The sequence below is a fragment of the Pan troglodytes genome, chromosome 7, assembly GCF_028858775.2.
Source record: "Pan troglodytes isolate AG18354 chromosome 7, NHGRI_mPanTro3-v2.0_pri, whole genome shotgun sequence".
NCBI classification, from domain to species: Eukaryota; Metazoa; Chordata; class Mammalia; order Primates; family Hominidae; genus Pan; species Pan troglodytes.
This window is the reverse complement of record NC_072405.2, coordinates 16,695,616-16,709,502: the sequence shown is the minus strand read 5'-3', so window position 1 is coordinate 16,709,502 and position 13,887 is coordinate 16,695,616. Positions and strand designations below refer to the sequence as shown.

The window sequence follows — 13,887 nt, the reverse complement described above, 5'->3', positions numbered from 1 at the left end:
CAGGTCACCTCTGTCTGGCTTTTGTCCATGGGGAAGCAGTTGTAACTTGCTGGGGTTAAGGGCAGCTGTGTGTTTTCCCAGGCCCTCTGGGCCAAGGAGTGGGTCTTGGGAGAGCCCAAATGGGCATGCGTGTTCCCTTCAGTTCTGATCCTAATCTATAGTCATTACTTTAATAGCACTTTATAGGTGTGCAGAGCTTTACGGAAAGTTTTATGAGCTGTTTCTCATCCACAGCCCCAGGTGGGGCCCGTCATCCACCCACCACGTTGTGCAGCAGGGGACACAGAGGCCCAGGGTGGGCGTTGGCGAAGGGTGGCTGGCTTGTGTGCCATGTTACCTGTGTTTTAGCATCATCAGATGTGTGTTGGCAGCATTCGTCGGTCTCACTGCTGGAGTTGGTGCTGCCTGATTTTCTCCACTTTACTATGGCATGGAGTCATATGAGGTCCACTTCATACCCATCATGGCCCAGGGAAAGAAAGAAAGAGGAGAGGATATCATAGGCCAGAGTGAGATGACGCTGAAGACCTTGCTATCCAGGCCGGTGGCTGCGGCTACGGCCCGTGCATCTGCAGTGTCACCGGCTGCCTGGAGCTCCTGTCTACCAGTGCCTGCCTGGCACATCAGCCCGCCACTGCCTCATGGGCATGTTTCATTCCAGGACACACTGTGGGGGCATGGTTTCTGTCTCTGGGAGGGCAGGAAGCAGGCTGACAACCAGGCCGCTCTTCCACTGTGCTCAGCTACGGGTGAGACAGTCGTGTCCAGGAGCCAGGGGCATCTTTGAGTTTTAGTTGCCCATTCTGGCACATCACTGCCTCTGGTGCAAAGAACATGTCTTGCTTTAGCCAGTGGGAATCAATGGCAAGGCACAGTTAGAAGTTCCTTTTCTGAATCCTATGTGCTGCAGTTCCACACTTTTCCCTAAGGTCCCTCAGCGCTGGCTTGTTGCCCAGGGCACACAGGTAGCACCAGGGTGGGTTCACTGTGGCTCCCACTCTGGGCCCCTCGCTGTGCAGGGTCCTGGGAGGGGCCTAGTCATGTGTTCACATGGCCACCGGTTTGTAAAAACTTTGCAAAAAGGAAAATGCTTTTGTATTCTTTAGGAGTTCCCCACCCCCTGCCCCAATTGTGCAAGCCTTAAACCTCATAACACCGGGCTCAGCCCCCATGTGAGCACCCCTGTGGTTGACCCTGTTCTTTCCAGAAGCTTCTCACGCAACCCTTGCCTGTTGCAGTGTACCCTACCACAGGGAAGCCTATGGGGCCAGGGAAATTCTCGCCTTCTCTCTGTTCGTGTGTTTTCACCAATGCTAATCCTTGATTCCCTGACCTGGGCGACCCTCACTTCTGTCACCATCTGGTGACATCACACTCACTGTCCTAGTCCAGCTCAGACATGCCCAACCTCACTCAGCAGAGGGGCCAGTCACTCTCCTCCCCAGGCGTCCACAGGACTCGGGCAGACCTTGGTTACTTCGCTCACTGCTGGCCCTGGAACCATCCGCCCTGTGCACTCTCTCCCGCAGGTGACCCACAGAGGCTGCTGGACAAACAAATGAATAAACATATAAATTAAAAAATCACCTGGGATGCCTTGTAGGTATGCTGGTTAATCTTGGTGGTAAAGACCTGAATGAACCCTTCTGCATCTCTAACTTTAACTCCCATTTCCTTGGAAACCAAGACCTTGGGCTCTTTGTGTGTGTCCTTCTTGGGGCTCTGAGGCTGGGTCTGATGTGGCCATGACTATTCTCCTGCACCTGCTGGAGTGTAGCCTGGCAGAATTGGGGTGGGATATGGGCACAGAGACATAGGGAGAGCACTCCTCTCCTGCCCCAGCGTGGAGCAGCAGAAGAGGGCTGAGGGCAGAAGATTGCTGTCATCCATCTTGTCTGCCTTTCCTTTTGAGGAGACTGTGCTCCTGGTTTCATCCCAGTGAAAGGAATTTGGAAGGGATGGCGGGGCAGGGGGCGGGGGCGTTGGGGGTGCGGGGAGGGAGGAAGGAGGGAGGAAGGAAGGAGAAGAAGAGACATCTATATGAATCTACTTAGCTGTCTGTCTATATATCTATCATCTATCCATCCGTCCATTCACCCCATCTCTCTCTCTGTCTTTCCTTCTTTAATTATCGTTCCATACACTCCTTAATCCATATACACCCATCCGTCAATCCAGCCAGCCATTCAGCCATTCATCCTACCTTTTTCTTTCTCTTTATTTCTTTATTTCTTCCTTTCTCTCTTTTCTCTTTTCCTTTCTCTTTTTTCTTTTTCTTTCTCTTTCTTTTTTCTTTTTTCCTTTCTTTCTCTCCTTTCTTCCTTCCTCCCTCCTTCTCTCCCTCCTTCCTTCCTTTCTTCCTTTCTCTCTCTCTTCCTTTCTTTTTCTTTCTTTCTCTCTTTCTTTCTTCTCTATTCATCCATCAACCTACCCACTCATATATCCGTACATCCAGCCAGCCAGCCATACATCCTCCTACCCAGCCACACCTCCATTCATCCATCCCGTACCTTACCTGCCTTCTCACCCACCCATCTATTATCTATCCATCCATCCACTCTCCATCCATCCATTCGTCCATCCATCCATTTATTCACTGATATTTCAATTCTTAAAAGGGACATATAATGTTTGTCAGAAGTATGGAAAAAAATAGCATCATAAAGAAAAAAGTAAGTCATCTGTTGTCCACAACTTAGAGACACTAATGGTAATACTTTGGTTATATATCTATCAAGCCCCTTTTTCTTTTTTTGATGTAGATATAATGCATATATACATGTCTTTTGTAATAGACATTTTATCCATTAATATTAAATAAACTTTTTTCTATGCCATTAAATTTCATTTTTCTGCAAAAGATGTTCCCTTCCTAGTTGAAAGATTAATATAAAAAAACTGTGGGGGGGGTGCGGAAAGAAAAACCACCCACTCCATGACCTTTTTTCAACACACTCATGTTTGTACACTGAATTCCCTAGTCCCACATCCATGCACACGTAATTGTACATGCTGTGAACATTGTGTAGCTATAGAGGCCACTTGCATTCAGCTTTCTCTGTTCAACATTCTGTTGTAGAAATTTTACCACATTCATATCCATCTTCATATTTATCATTTTTGATGACGCAGAATACCGGACTGAATACAGGGACCTTATTTTACTCGACCATCCCTTTGCTATCAGATCACTAAATTGTTCCTTTTTTGCCATTATCAACAGCACCGCAGTGAACATCTATTGGTTTGCACCCACAGCTGGATTCCCAGCAGGGAATCACTGGGTCTAAGCCCATGAGCATATTTGCAAGCTTTGCTTCAAATGGTTCGTTGGTTTCCCAGAGTCTCAATTGATCGTCGAAGGAAAAATGACTCCCTTCCATTCCCAGAATGAATTCACTTTTTCTTAACGGGAAGAATTAAAGTCTGAAGACTATTTATAAGACTGCCTTCAATCTGACTGGGCTCCGTTGCGTCACTTGTCCTGGCACCTCTGCCTTCTCCTGTGCTTCCTGACGGCTTCCAATAGCAAATCGGGAACGTCCGTTTCCCCAGACACCACTGTGAATGACACACTCTTCCTTGGCTTCTGACCCATTTCTACTGCTCTCAGCCCAAGACATGTGAAAGTGGTTTTCATCCTGAGTTTAAGCGTCAACCACTTATATGGGGCAAAGTATTGCTCTATGAGTTACCAAGGCAACTGGATTGGTCCTCCCAGGTGTCCCAGGTGCATGCGCCCATGCTGCTGGCGGCATCCGCAGGTTGCTCGGAGCTCCTGATACAGGGGGAGGATGCCCGAAAACAGTCGGGACTTGGGGGCACGGTCTGGCCTTACCCATCACTGGATTTTAATTGGGACTTGGGTAAATCCCTGGACCGGTTCTGTCATCTAAGGAGGTTATGAGTGGATTCATACGCATTTTAGAAATGGCAGAGCTGTATGTGAATGCATAGGAGGGCTATTGCCTATTTTGGAGTTCTTGAGACCATTTGGATATTTTTAGGCCTGGAGGCGGATACTAGCTTGAAAAATCCAGAGCCACGTGTTCAGCGATGGTCAGATGGTATGGATTATGAGGGAGAAATGAGGGGAGAGGACCCCCTGAGTAAACTTAATGTGGACTATAGAAGAACTCTGTCAGTTTCCTTCTTTGGGCGCAAAACTGGGATTGAAAGAGACCATTTGGGTCCTTTTTTAGCCTATTCTCCTTCCTCTAGTGAGGATGTCCTCTTTGCCTTCTATTTGGCTGGAGAATCCTGAAAAGAAAGAGGAATTGCTTTCTATAAGTTAGTCTAACAAGCTTCATCATCCAAAAGTCCTTCCTTCCGTCTCACCTAAGTCCCTCCTGCTGCAGTCCAGGTCCATGTCTGCTGACGTCATCTGCAGAGGTTGGAGCAATCCTGGTCCCTGCAGGCTGGCTGTCACCCTTCTTTCCCCTGGGGACTGTGTTTGAGCCTCGGGTAGGGCCTGCGGTTTCCTCTAGACCCCCTCTGTGGTGTGCGTTCCCCTTACTTAGAGGCCGAGTGTCGCGTGGATGTGGGGGTGGGAGGGAGGAGATAAGGCTCATTATACAAAGACTGGGAGAGAAAAGTGGGGTTTCAGCAGGGGATGAGAGGGGGTGCTCTGCGGGCGCTTCTGGAATGTTCTGCATGTAGGTGTAGCGTGTAGTCGTTTCTCAGAGGCTCATGCTCATTCCTGGCTCAAATGGTGTTTGGTTTCCCATCCCTGGCCACTGTCCTTTCTTATGGTTACTCATCTCCATCTGTCTGAGTGGCTGTGGGGTGGCGTGGTTCTGGGACAAAGTTGGAGGGGGACGATAAAACGTGGACGATATTCCACCCAGAAAAGTCACTGGCTTCTGATGAATGAAAGGTCTGCAGCCTCCAGGGTCCTCAGGGAGGCTGGTCATTGGGTTTTAGATGTTCCGATGTCGACACCTGCGAGGTAAGGCTGTGACTTCCAGGCCTGAGAGGTTGTGCGAAGTGGGTGGGTGGCCAGAGGCATCCCTGGGTTTCTGCTGTCTCAGCACAGTAGCTGGTGTTCCCATCCTATCAGAGAACCCGAGAGGGCATCGTAGCTCCTCCATCCCCATCCCTGGGAGCCACAGAACTTTCTTTTTCTTTATTCCTTTCCCTGAAAAACAGCAGCATCGGCTCCCACAGCTCAGGGCACCATGAAAGTCACGGAAAGCATGAAATATCATAAGATCTGCAGGAGACAGGAGACTGTAAGGGATCCATCCTGTCCTCCCATCAGGCCATTCGGAGGCGTCCTGAGGTAAACAGCAGAGTTGCATTGGTGCCAAAAAGAACCGAGGCTTGAAATTAGAAGATTGTAATCCTTAATCAAGCTCTGTAAGCTTGAAAAATAAAATCACTGACTGTTTAGGCTGGCGGGAGTCACTGTCAAGCCCAGATTTGATGAAAGAGGAAGTGGAGGCCCAGAGAGCGAATGGTGTCCTCCCCAGGGCACGAAGCGGAGAGAAGTCGGTGAAGGATTGTGGGGGGAGCTTGGGTGGTGGGGGGAGCTTGGGTGGTAGGGGGAGAGCTGGGGAGGTGGGATCTCCCGGAGCCAGGGTTAGGGAGCACAGGGCTGCGGAGAGAAGCCCCCAAGGCCGAGCTTTTGGAAGGGCTCAGCTGCATCAGGGTCTCAGCAGGGGGCAGGGGCTGGCAACACAGCTCCCGAGGTGTAGGGTGAAGTGGGGAAGGGGCCGGGAGTGCAGGCGGGAGGGGATATTGAGGCTTAGGGCTTCCATGTATTTAGGAGTCTTCCCAAGGCCTTTGCTCTCATGCTGCTTGTCTCCGTGGGTGCTGGCCCAGGACAGCAGGGCTGAGAACAGGCTCCGGAGGAGGGGGCGTCCAGTGTGCACCTGCGGGCCCACCGTTGGAGGGAACAGGTGGTGGCTTCCCACAGCCCGGGCTGGCATAGATGGGTCCAAGGAGACCACCCCGACATCCCCAGCACCCTAGGCCCTTCTGTCGGGTTTCTGCCATACTGTGACCAGGCTGCAGGGCCCTAGTAGGCGGCGTGTGGCCCAGGGCGCCTGGCGAGACAGGCAGAGCTAGGGGCAGCAGACCCAGCACACAGCACTCCAGTCTCCAAGGAGGAGGAAGGCTCACAGGAGGGGCCAGAGAAGGCCGAGGAGCAGTGGCTGCTGAGTGTTTTCCTGCCCATGGGAGCTGCTGTGACCAGGAGCAGGAGGATGTGGCCGGAGCCCAGTGTTTCCTGCCTGATAAGCCGGCCCCTCCCTGCAGAGCCCTGGCCGCCCTACCTTCGCGCCTGCTGAGAGCCCTGCCCAGGGAAGGGCTGGCCCAGGAGGAAAATCACTTCTCCAGATTAGCTCGCTCCGGCCGGCCTTCCTTCCCCGCCCTGTCCCAGCAGCCGCAGGAAGCCAGCGGGGGCCCAGCAGCCAAGAGGTCCCTGCCTCGGAGCACTCAGCCTCTATGAGGGCCCCACCACCCCGGTCCCCCCAAGACTTTGGTCTTCTTGCTCCAAAGTCAACGATTTTCAAGGATAGTGACTGCACATCATTTGTCTTTATCAGACCCCCTGCCTAGCATTTGGACTTAGAAAATTGGTCACTTTATTCATGAAGAGTCCATGGACCAGCCTCTTTCCTCCTGGTCAGTTGCTGTCCCTGTGGCCACCTTGGAAGGACATCCTCTGAGCTGAGGCTGTGGGATTTGGATGCAGGCTGGCACAATGAAAAGGCAGGGGCTGGCATCCCAGGACCCCAACGCCACCCCGGCTCTGCCCTGAGCTGTGTGGCCTGGATGAGTTCCCACCCCTCCCTGAGCCTCGCTGCCCGTCTGTTACTGGAAGGGCTGAGCCACATGGGAGCTGAGGGTCTCCCTCCCTCCCAGAAGCATCAGGAATGACGAGGGGTGCTGGCCACTCCCAAGGGCAGCCCAGAGTCCCGATTCCCGCTGAGGAAGAGGGCGGCAGCTGGAGGGAGAACTCCCCCTTTTCAGTGTCATCTTGGGCTGACCCTCTGGTTTTTCCACTCTCTGTCCTGCCCCTCTAGGGCCAGTCTCCTGCCCTGGGGGATTGGGATGTGTGGCTCCAGCTTGGGAATGGGAGGTGCACAAGATGGAGGGACAAGAGAGGAGGTGGTCAGGAGGCCTGTGTCCGGGAGAGATGCCTGCAGCATCTGCCAAGTGCCCTAGCTGTGAAATAAGGACCGAGGTCCTGGGAGACTAGAAGCCTGCTCAGAGGCACAGTCGCAGATGTGAGCTTCCCCAGGCCTGCGCCAGCTCTCAGACAAGCCTCCTGCCGCAGCACAGCCTCCGATGGGCCCTGTGCCCAAGGGACTCCCCTCAACCTGTAGGTGGGCTCCACCTTCCCTACAGACCTGCCTCCCAAGCCCCACTGACACAGGCACTCCCGCCTTCCTCAGGGAGCTGGCTGTTGGTAACAAAAGTTTCATGAAGGGGGTGTTTACTGGCCAGAAAAGATGAACCTATGCTCGCCTTGGGGACAACACTGGCACGCGTGTCCCCGAGAGCTGACTGCACAGGCACGTTGGAGAACAGGCGGCAGCTCAGCCGTTCGAATCTGCAAGGTGCAGCGTCACTTCAGGATTTCATGCCACCCTCCCGGCAATCCTGACGCAGACATGCTTCTGTCCTTTCACAGGTGGCAAACCTGATGCTAAGGCCAGGTGAAGGGCCGAGGGAGGCCACACAGCTGGGTGGGCCGGGTCTCCACCGATGGAGCAGCACACACGGCTGGGGAGTGGGAGCCTGGCCCCCAGCTCCCCTAGCCTCCCCAACTCTCCTGCCCCGGTTCAGGCCCAGGAGGGGCGGCCATCACTCGGGCTGCTCCTGGACGTGAGCCTCCCCCATCCGCGGCTAAGCCTGGGGTCCTGAAACAGCTGGTGGGTGGCCCAGAGGCAGGTGGGGAGTTCTCTGTGCAGTGAGACCATCTGCACCCAGGCGTCTGGCACTGGGCTGCCCCTGCTGCCTGTGTCTCCCGAGCATGGAGGGGCGGGTGAAGGAAGGTTGGGGTCTATTTAGGCCTTTTCATCTAATGCTCTGTGGGGCTTTCCACTGTGTGACCTTGGGCAAGTTGCTTCCCCTCTCTGGGGCTCAGTAAATTAAAAGGCAGGACTCGACAGTTTCCAAGAGCTGGAATATTCCTGGTTCTCTGAGTCTGTGAAAAGGGAGAAAGGAAAAGGGGAGGGTCCCCTCCTCTCTGACCCTGGCCTTGGCATGGGGTGGTCTCTAGGGAGGTGGCAGCGGGGGAGTGACCTGGGTGGAGGTCCCACTGCACACAGCCGTCGCAGGGTGAGCCTCAGGTGCTGTGCATGGCTGGGCTGGAGTCACAGTTACTGCATCCAGGCAGGGAACACCTCCCACGACACCATCTCCATCCTGCCTCAGCTGCCCTGGGCTGCTGCCACACCTTCTGTCACCAGGCCATGGCAAGGGGCCCCCAGACACCTGGCCTGGCCTTGTTCCCATGCATAACCGGCCCTGGCCCCGCCTCCTGGGAACTCTGCCCTGCCTTGCCCACATCACCCGATCCCTCCACCCCTCCACCCCTCCACCCCTCCACCCTGGGTGTTGGACTGGACAGGATGGGGCAAGAGGCTGCTGTCATCTGAGCCCAACCTTGTGGATCCTCATGTAACCCTGGCACTCAGGAGCGCCCTCCCTGCCAGGCTGGGCCTGGTGTGAGGCTGCTGCTGGTCTCCTGTGGGAGGCAGGGGCTCAGTGCCCCATGGACTCCCAAATTCCATGCTTTGAATCCTAACATGACTGTCCGCCCCAGACTGTCACCCCATCACTCACTGGCTATGACCCTGAGTCTCCCCTGTCCCATCCGGCTAGAGAGACGATGCTTCCAGAAGATCTAACGACGTTTCCTTTTTACTTAAAAAGTTTTATCTGTCCAATTCTGCCAATAAGATAAAGCTTAAACGTCACAGGGGGACATTCAAGGCCTTTTATAATCCAGTCCCAACTTACCTGGCCCTCGTCACCTTATGCAGTCCCGATGACACACTGTGTGTTCCAGGCATGGCCAATTTCCAAATAGGATATGTTGCCTCATACCCCAGTGCTTTTGCATAAGCTGTTCCCTCTGGAATACCTTTCCCCACACCTTTTCTCCGTGGGTTCCTGCTCCGGTCTCAGGACCCAGCACAGTGTTCCCCCTCTCAAAGAGCCTTTGCAACAGCCTTCCACCCACTCAAGCCTACCCACGCCCAGTCCCCAGCCATGTAGTTTGCAGACCCATTTTCTGTACATTCTCACAAGCCTCTCACATAGCTCTCACAGTGTCATGATGCAAGCTCTGTTTTTAAGTCTGTCTCCTCCCACTAGTCTGGAAATGTATTTATCTGGGAAAGGCATTTTATATATCTTTCACGCCATGGGGCCTGCTTCATGCCAGGCACATAGTAGGTGTCCAATCAATGCTTGTTGGAGGGTTGAATAGCTACCCAGGGTGCAAACACTGACTGGTCCACCCTCTGCTCAGCCTGTGATCTTAGACCATTTGTTTCATTTCTCTGTGGCTCAATTTTTCTGTCTGTAAATTGGTCCTGCTTTTGGCCAAGAGGTTTCGGATTACGGTGATAGAAGCAACAGGAATGGCTTAGGAGAGGGCCGAGGGTGAGATGTTAATTCCTAATACAATCAGCTCTCGATGAACCCTGGAAAAGTTTAATTCTTCACTGGATCCCTGCCACTTCCTGGGCTGTGTCCGTACCCCACCCTTTCCATCAGTCAGGAATGCTATTTGTAACACTGTCCTCACCAAAGTGTGTAATTAGGAAGAAAATATGTGACACATATGGACACACACACACTTCACAAAATCTGGCTCTCCTGTTGACCCCATTGGGACAGATCCTGGTGGGGCTGACACTGGTGATTCATGTTAGGATTTATCTCAGTAAGGAGTAGGCTGCTCACTCTATAGTAATAAGGGTGCTAAGTTCTCTCTGGAAGTAAAGTGGCCCTTCAGTCAGTTATTCTTCCAAGCCCAATTACAAACCTTTTATTTTAAACATGTCATGTAGGTACACGTAGGAGACTTGGAAGTACAGAGACACAACTAAGAGAAAGCGTGCGGCGGGAGATTCCCCTATCGTCTCACCGTGCAAAGGCATCTTTTGTCAGTATCTTGTTGTACTGCTTCTAGATTTTTTTTTCCAGATGTGTGTGCTCATGTAAATAAGTTTCTTCTAGAATGTTGGGTTTGCATTGTTATGGAAACTTACTTGCTTTTTTTTTTTTTTTTTTGAGGTGAGAGGGTGTGATGGTTAATACTGAGTGTCAACTTGATTGGATTGAACGATACAAAGTATTGTTCCTGGGTGTGTCTGTGAGGGTGTTGCCAAAGGAGATGAACATTTGAGTCAGTGGGCTGGGGAAGGCAGATCCATCCTTAATCTGGTGGGCACCATCTAATCAGCTGCCAGCACATATAAAGCAGGCAGAGAAACGTGAAAAGGAGAGATGGGCCTAGCCTCCCAGCCTTCATCTTTCTCCTGTGCTGGATGCTTCCTGCCCTCAAACATCGGACTCCAAGTTCTTCAGTTTTGGGACTCGGACTGGCTCTCCTTACTCCTCAGCCTGCAGACAGCCTGTTGGGGACCTTGTGATTGTGTGAGTTAATACTTAATAAACTCATATATATAGAGAGAGAGAGAAAGAGAAAGAGAGAGAGAGGAGAGAGGGAGAACCCTGACCAATACAGAAGGTCTCGCTCTGTCACCCAGGCTGGAGTGCAGTGGCACCATCTTGGCTCACTGCAGCCTCGACCTCCCAGGCTCAAGTGATCTTTCTACCTCAGCCTCTTGAGTAGCTGGGACTACAGGTGTGTGCCACCATGCCTGGGTAATTTTTTAATTTTTTGTAGAGACGGAATCTTGCTATGTTGCTCAGGCCCAGGTCTTGAACTCCTGGGCTCAAGCAGCCTCCCAAAGTACTGGGATTACAGGCTTGAGCCACTGTGTTCTCACTTTCTAAATGTTAAGCTCTGTTATTCCATTGAATATCCGTTTCCAAAGAACGTGTTTCCCATTCTGCCCACAATCATCCGATCCCCTCCCCACCCAGCCAGTCAGCCCTGGTTGGAAAGGCCTCTCTGGCAGCCTGGGACATAGGGATGCCCACTTTCAATTCCATGCTGGGTACCCAGGAGGGAAGTGACTTGTCTGAGGGTTACAGGGTGAGTCAGCAGCTTGGCCCCAGCTACCCCGAGTGCTGGGAACTGGCCCCGGGTTGGCCTCAGCCTCTGACGTGTGCCGTCTTGCTCAGGGCGGAAACCTGTCTTCCTGGGGAGGAGGGGCAAAGGCCCCGGGGTGCCCCTGGCCTGGAGATGCCTCCCTTTGCTAGAAACTGCACAGGAGGCTTGTGGTGGGCATTTTCCTAAGTGTGTCTCTCCTGTCCAGCTGGATTGTGGCCCTGCAGGATGTGGTCTTCCTGGTTCCTATGCCCCAAGGTGGAGCCCCATCCAGCTCACTGCTGAGGGGAAGGGAAGTGCGGTTCAAAGGGGAGCGACCTAGGCCCAGTGCGCAGCTCCTCCACCTGCTAGCTGAGGCCCACATGAGTCACTGCATTCCCCTGAGCCCCGGCTTCCTCATTTGGAGGAATTGGGATCCTGAGACCCCCTCACCCAGTGGAGAGGTGCAATGACTTTCACACTGTGGTCAAATGACTCAAAGCAAGTGCTTGCTCCATAAATGGGCGCTTTTCCTCCTGCTTTGTCCTGTCATTGCCCATCTTGGAATCTCAGAGGCTTCCTACCAACAGGACCAGAGCTCGGAGTCTCAGCCTCACATTCAGGGCCCTTGGCCGCATTCCCCCATTAATGATTGTTGGCACCAAGACAGGCTTGGTAGAGGGCATGTGGCACCTTGGTAAGCACGTGGTGAAAAGACAGTAGGGCGCGCTGTGCAAAGGCAGCTTTGAGAAAGGTCTCTGAGTTCCGATTTTGAACTTGGTGCACAGAAGCTCCCCAATTGCCCCCTTACACAGAAATTCTGGAACCCATGGCTCCCCCTGGCTCCCCCAGGCAATGTGTCTCTGACCACTGCCTTTAACTACCTTCCAGTCTCCTTCTGCAGTCAGCCTCTGCTTAATTCAGGGTTGGCCCTGCCCAGCCTCCCTCCCAGGCCTCCTGTCCCCAAGTCCTGACTCTTCTGTGATGGGGTTCTGCCTCTGTGTTGCGGGGAATGGTCTCCTTATGGATTGAGTGTGGGATATTTTGGCCTCTGGACTTGATCAAACTCCTAGAAGAGTAGAACGTTGATCAGTGTGCAGGGTGATTTAGGGAAAGGAGTGGATGGTTAGGTCTGCCGGGCCTGGGGTAAACTCCAACCAGTTACTTAGTAGCTAGGGAACAACAGAAATTACCCAGTTCTTATGCATAAAATGAGGATAATGAAATGAAATGCCTGACCCATGGTAGATACTGAATATCAAGAGAGAGACTGCTTTCATTATATTATTTTGTATCCTCCTCTGTGCCTCACGCATTCCAGGGCTTCCACAAATGCTCATGAAATGTGGAAGCTGCCCGCTATCAATTTGACAGCCAATGTGACCAACTGGGTCACTGTGAAGGGCTGGACCATTGAAAATAACTGGATCAGTGTGAATGACCAGGTCAGTGTGATCATAGAGCAGTGTGATCAACCGGGTCAGTGTGATCGAATGGAACTGTGTGATTGACCAGGTCTGCATGATCGACTGGATTAGTGTGAATGACAAAGTCAGTGTGATCGACTGGATCAGTGTGATCGAATGGGTCTGCATGATCAACTAGATCAGTGTGATCAACCGGGTCAGTGTGATCGAATGGAACTGTGTGATTGACCAGGTCTGCATGATCGACTGGATTAGTGTGAATGACAAAGTCAGTGTGATCGAATGGAACTGTGTGATTGACCAGGTCTGCATGATCGACTGGATTAGTGTGAATGACAAAGTCAGTGTGATCGACTGGGTCTGCATGATCAACTGGAAGAGCACAATCAACTGGATCCATGTGATCAACTGGATCTGTGTGATTGACCAGGTCTGTGTGATCGACTGGATCAGTGTGAATGATGGGGCCAGTGTGATCAACTGGGCCAGTGTAATCGACTAGATCAGTATGATTGACTGGGTCAGTGTGATTGACTAGATCAATGTGATTGACTGGATCAGTGTGAATGACTGGATCAGTGCAACTGACCAGATCAGTGTGATCAACTGCATCAGTAAGATCGACCGGGTCAATGTGTTTGACTGTTAGTGTGATTGACTGGGTCAGTGTGATTGACTGGATCAGTGTGATTGACTGGGTCAGTGTGTTTGACTGCATGAGTGTGATTGACCAGGTCAGTGTGTTTGACTGAATGAGTGTGCTTGACTGGGTCAGTGTGATGACCTGGATCAATATGATTGACCAGGTCAGTGTGATTTACTAGATCAGTGTGATCGACTGGATTAGTGTGATCGACCAGGTCAGTGTGGTTGACTGGGTCAGTGTGATTGACTGGATCAGTGTGATTGGCCGGGTCAGTGTGGTCGACTGGCCCATGACTGGCACCAAAGCAGGCCAGCCTTTGGCCTGCATGAAGTGGGCAGTGCCACCCAGCGGCATTTTTGGATCCGAGTCTGAGCTCCTTTTCCACGTTGACAGCCTCAACCTGTTTATAGGGTCCCTTCTGTGCCCAGTTTCTGAAAAGTTTTCAAAAACTGCTTACAACAGTTTGGAGTGTGGCATTTTGGGGGATGAAGATTCACAAGGAACCCAGGAGGTGGAGTTTCCTATGGGAAAGGCCTCAGTCTTCACATCCCTTAAGCTTGCATTGAGGTGTGACATGGGGGACCTGGGTGGGAATCCAGACCCTGTGTTGCAATCTGCACTGCCAATAACCAAGA

General features: G+C 52.3%; 1 protein-coding gene across 1 annotated transcript in view; it reads left to right on the top strand.

The window, feature by feature from the left end:
• The window catches only part of PINX1 (PIN2 (TERF1) interacting telomerase inhibitor 1), a 139,268-nt gene that overhangs the window by 120,227 nt on the left and 5,154 nt on the right, over positions 1–13,887 (top strand). The gene's annotated exons all lie outside the window — the stretch shown is intronic.